The sequence below is a fragment of a genome, unplaced genomic scaffold, assembly GCF_019419815.1.
Source record: "Pyrus x bretschneideri cultivar Hongxiangsu unplaced genomic scaffold, Pyrus_bretschneideri_v1 Contig7, whole genome shotgun sequence".
Lineage (NCBI taxonomy): Eukaryota > Viridiplantae > Streptophyta > Magnoliopsida > Rosales > Rosaceae > Pyrus > Pyrus x bretschneideri.
In genome coordinates, this window is record NW_025999809.1 from 1839224 (window position 1) to 1845421 (window position 6198).

The following is a 6198-nucleotide window of genomic DNA, read 5'->3' on the forward strand; positions in this document are numbered from 1 at the left end:
AAGCATGTATAAACAAGTTTGACGGTTGGATTGTTGAAATTAGTTTTGTAGGATACTTATCCCGTCAAAACAATAAATTCACTAACACTTAAGAGTTTATTCATACTTTCATCATTTTGATGGGATACGCATTGATGTTATACTTAATGAAAGTATAAATAAACTTTAAGCGTTAGTGAATCTTATCGTTTTGATGACTTGGAATAAATATATTAATTATTTATATATTCAAAGTGTTAATTAGACTATGTTTCAATTAGTATGTGATGATATTTAATAATAAAATTACATTTATGTTTTTTATTACGTATTTTATTTTTATTCAAGTTAAAATGTTATAAGAGATAAAAAAAAAAAAAAAAAAAAGCTGGTTACTTTTTTTCTTTGGGTTAAACATTAGGCGGGAAATGAATGGATATAGGTTGCAAAATTTCCCAAACATTAGGTGGGAAATGAATGAAACTCTTAAAATATTAGGCGGGAAATTAATTATTATAATTTTTTTATGTTTTTGGTATTTTTAAATTACTTGATATTTTTATTTTTAATGTGTTTTATGATTTTTAATCTCAATCTTTGCCTATAATATATTATAAAAATAAATAAATAAATAAAACTTAAATTTTAAAATTTATATAAAATAATAATAGAATAATAATTAATAAACAATATATACATATTCATTATATCTATTGCATTTTATAGTAAGTTTTCTTTAGTAGTTTAAAAAATTAAAATCATCAAAATAGCATTTTTCTTATCGTGTCGAAACAGGTTACCCGCGTGTCACTTTCGTGTAAACCTGTTAAGGACCCGTTATTAACGGGTTATTATCGTGTGACCCGATAATGACCCGATTAGTTATCGTGTTGACCCGAAACCCGTTATTTTCGTGTCGTTTACGTGTCGTGTTAACGGGTCGTGTAATAAATTGCCAGGTCTAGTTAAACTGACGGATTTTTGAACGGATGTCTGACATTGTAAAGAAGTAGCACGGTGATGTAGAACATTAAAATGTTCAAGTATAAGTTTGTTATGTAAATCAAAGTTGAGGTGCTAATATCATTAGCATTTAAAAGTCATTATGAACTCTTTAAATATATGGATTTGCACAATCGGCATTATATCTATAAAAAACAAGTAGCAAGAATTGATTGCCTAGTCATAAGCCTGTAATTACTTTCGAATATGTGTAGTACATGGCCAAGAGGAGTTTTCCACCAACATTTATCGTTTCAGACAAAAAATGCAAATTAGGTTTTTCGTGGTTGAGGCAATAGTAGGACTTCAACCTAGGCAAGTAATTATGCAACTTTGACCATAGCATGCAAATGTCTTACTAGCAAGTTACCAAAATCTATATTAAAATAAAAAGGAGTGCACTATTCTTGATCGATTGAATTTTGAGAAAGGGCGATAGCATTTTATTCATTCAAATCCAAGGAACATTACAACAAAACATCTTTCAAAAAGGGGCCAAGAATCAGATCCGGAGGGATCCCATTCCAGGTGCAATTGGAACTTGAAAGAAGAGCGTAACGCACTAGCCGGTGGGCATAACCATTTGCTTGATGACGAACATGGGTAGAAATAGCTCCAGTGACTGAGGCAAGAAGCGCCTTAGAATCCTCAATAATATGCCCAATGATAGACAAATTAGTGGAAGGATCATTGAGTGTAGCTACAATCTGGAGGGAATCACTTTCTAATATGAAGTTTTGAAAATCCCTCTGAGTTGCCAGCAAAGCACCCTCTCTAGCAACCAATGCCTCACTAACCATAGGAGAGCCAATATGATCAAAATTTTTTGACACACCCGCCACAAAAACACCCTTATAATCCCGTATCGCCATGCCAATACCTCACCGTTTGGACCGCTCATTCCACGCACCATCAATGTTGATTTTAAAAATGGAAGTGGGAGGGCGAGACCAATGGGAAGTAACAAGAGGAAAATGTGGAGGGTCGACAAGCCAAGGAGCAATTATACTCCTGCCACCAACAAAGACAGTGAGATAGAACAATATTTGAACTTTTGACCTTATCATTACAGAGTTTTTCGTTCCTTGCTCCTAGATAGCCCACAACACCTTAAGACAAATTTTGAAATTAGGGGCAAAAGGTGCTCAACCCAAAGAACCATACGACTTAGCACATTCGAAAGGTGAGGCATATAGGGATGACCAACAGGTAAGGCTAACCACATGCATTTGGCAAAAGCACAGTCCCACATCACATGCGGGGTAGATTCTTCAGGGGTGCCACAAAAGGATCAAAGCTTTTTCTTAGGTTCATCTTGGTGGGGATAATATCTCTAACAATTTTCCAAGGATAAATTTTAACCTTAGCAGGTACCCTGGCTGCCCAGATTTTCTTCCAGAGCAAGCCCGAGGAATTTGCATTAGAGCGAGGAAGCCTCTCTTTGCTGTTGTAGAGAATCCCGTGCAACATGGTATGAACTCTTACCTGTAAATGAACCTTTTTTGTCATAATGCCAGATTAACCAATCATCCAAACAATGGATGCTAAGTGGAAGAGACAAAATCGCATCAGATTCAGTCTCATTGAAGAGACTTTTAACAAGTGATACTTTATAGCACCCATTATGATCGATAAGATCCTTGACAAAATGCACCCCATATAAAGGAGGTTTAGGGGAAAAAAAATTTAAGTCTTGAAGGCAGCAGGAGCCATCGATCATTCAAATGTGGATCGAATCTCCCTTACCAATTTGCCATCTCAAGCCTGAATTGATGACTTTCCTCATAGTGCAAATACTTTTCCAGCCTTAAGAAGTGTCTGGCTTGATCATTGCCTTTAGGAAAGAGTAGTGAGGATAATATTTATCCTTCAGCGTTCGCGCAACCAAAGAGAAAGGTTTAGATAGAAGCTTCCAACCTTGCTTGGCTAGGAAGCCAAGGTTAAAAGCATATAGGTTCTTGAATATCACACCTTGGAAAACATAATTTATCCAAGGCCAAACAATGGATTTTACGTGCATCACCAGTACCGCCCCACCAAAATTTAGCCACCAACCGATTTAAATCCACACAAAAGGATTTGGGGAGAAGTTAGCAGCTCATTGAGTAGAGAAGGATGGATTCAGCCACTACCTTAACAAGGATTTCTCTACCAGTAGCACTGATAACATTCTCTTTCCAGCCATGTAACCATTTCCAAAGATGTTCCTTGATGTTGTTGAAATAAACACTCTTGTTGCGCCCATAACAGTAGGAAGCCCCAAGTATCTATCATGTTTATCAGTCAAGAGACACCTAACTCTCGGGCCAAGTTCAGCTGAGAATTCCGATTAAGGTTTTTGTTAAAACAGACAGAACTCTTCGAAAGATTGACCATTTGGCCCGATGATCGTTTATAAGCCCTAACAGTAGACTGGACTTCCTCACACGCTGCCTTAAACGCAAACAGAGTAAAGCATACTATCATTGGGGAAAAAAAAAAAACAGATGTGAAATGATAGGGGCATCACAACAAACTTTAATTCCAAAAATCTGATTTTCCAGTTACTTTTTTGCAATGAAAGTGGATAAACCCTTCGTGCATAAGATAAATAGATATGGTCACAATGGGTCCATCTACCTAAGACCTCTAGATTGATGGACGTACCCTTTAGGCTCCCCGTTGATAAGGAAAGCAAATGAAACCGAACTCAAGAGTCATCCACTTTGTTGGAAAGCCCAGCTTCAGGAGAACCTTTTCCAAATAAGACCACTCAATCCTATTGTAGGCCTTGCTCATATCGAGCTTAAGGGCTATAAAACCCTTCTTACATCGGTGTCGACGCCTCAGATAGTGGGTAACCTTAGCGGCAATGATGGAATTATCAGAAATCTGTCTACCAAGCAAAAAAGCACTTTGGTTTAGGGAGATTAACTCCAGAATGAGGTATTCATATGGTTTGTCAAGACCTTGGAATCAATTTTGTAAAGCACACTACATAGACTTATAGGGTCGAAATGGTGCATTTCAGTGGGGTGACTTTGCTTTGCGATAAGGGCGACATAATGAAGTTAATTTTCTTCAACATCTTCCCAAAAAAGAGGAAAGATTTCATAGCCAAAGAAATGTCTTTCCCAATGATGTCCCAATATTTCTGAAAGAACAGTGACGAAAATCCATCCGGGCCCGGGGATTTTGAAGGATGCATATCGAAGAGAGTAGTCTTGATCTCCACCTCAGAAAAATCCTCATTCAGAGAGGATTTTGAAGGATACATATCGAAGAGAGTAGCCCTGATCCAGGGCCCCGATAATTTCCTCGTCATCCACTACTTGGGAGGTCCGAAACAAGTTGTCAAAATAGGATAAAAGATTGCGTTCCATACCATCATCTGACATAACCAATCCCCATTATCGTCACTATGGTAGCTCTCTGGTGGAAAAACTTGGTGTTCTTGTCCCCCTTTTTTAACCATTGAATTCGAGACGTTTGCCACTAAAAGGTTTCCCCTTGAGCCAAAAAGGAATCAAGTTTCTGCAAAAGATCATTCTTCTAGCTAGAAAAAAATTGAGCCGAGAACAAACCTGCTCAATTTTCAATTTCCTAGCCTTGAAATTTCGGTGCTGCCAAGATATAAGAGCAACCTTCATCGCTTTTAAATTTTTCCACCACCTGGAACATAGGGAACCCTTCAATCAAGGTAGACCAAGCCTCAACGATCACTTCTTTACAAGAATCATGATGCGTCTACCTTTCCTCAAATTTGAAATAAGCCCTTCCATGACCCTTCCTAGAATCCTTGCCATTGTAATTGAGAAAAATTGGAATGTGATCAGATTTGTATGGGTTAAGGTGGATAATAGAGGAATTGGGAAAAAGATTCTTCCAGGATAGAGTAGCGAGGACACGGCTGAGCCGTCCATTAATACCCCCACAGAGGGAGGTTATCTAAGTAAAATTCTAACCTCTGAACCCCAAATCCATGAGATTACAGTCTCCCACTGCTTCATAGAATGAGAGAATTTAGTGGATGTGGTGTAAATTTCCTCCCTCATTCTTCCCGGAGAAGAGAATTTCCTTTGAAATCGGCTCCTTAAACCCAAGGAATCGAGAAGCGTGAAGCCAATGTCCTCAATAGGACCCACGTTTCATGCCTATGCTCAGTCACCGGATGCCCATATAAACCCGTGAGCCTTTACTGCTCTGGATTACCAATTTCGCCTACCTTCGCGTCAATATAGTGGGAAGAAGATGATAGAATTCCCAAAGTAGTGTCATCATTCCATAGCAAAGTAGGACCTCTGAATCTACCATAAGAGTCTACTCTAGAAGTATAATCGAACTCCAACTGCACTCCAATATTTCGTGGCCTATTCATATTGTATTTAGTTTCAGAGAGAAACATTATACGGGGAGCTTGTTGCTGGATTCACCCATGCAACGCCTAAACTGTTTGGGTTTCCCAAGCCCCCGGCAGTTCCAGAATAGAATACTCATGGTTAAAGACAGGATTGAGTCTCCTCAACCGCCACCGATTCCAGATTCTTTTGGTGTTTATTCCTGCCAAACAAACTATTGGATTCAGCCTCTTGCAACTCTTCCGACATAGAAATAAGGACTTCACATAACCTCTGGCCGTCCCCCATGCAGACAAACTTATCTCAGTAAAGTCAATATCTCTAGTTACACGTCGACCATGTTCCCCACCATTCCTTTTTTATTTTCTTTTAAGGCCACCACCCTAAGCAAAATGGAAAGGTTTTCATGGGCGAATCGGTGCCTTAGTTCTTGGACGTTTAGGAGGGGTTAGGTGTAACACTCTCATCCATGTGCTTTCTCTTGGCTTTTCCACGAAATGGATCGGTAAATGGGTCCCCCACTAGTAGTGAGTTGCTAGGATCCAACAGCTAATCACAGGGTGGGCTAGCTAACTCGTAACCGGGCTCAGGCCTAAAGAATTACTGAGTGTGAGTAAGCCTATTAGCATTTAGGAAAGCCCATGGTGGGATCCGCTTTGGGTCACACCAAACTTTATCGAGGGATAAACCATTGATAGCCAACGTTAATGAGCCATTCGTAAAGCGGGTCCCAAAACTATTAGGTTGCCATATGTGATTAAAATCCTCTATAGATGATCTCTTTTTGACATCTTCAGATTGACTGTTACAAGGTAGCGTGCACTGCAAACCAAGTTACATCCCCCCAGATGTCAACTCCGACTTGTCCCTATTGCCACGA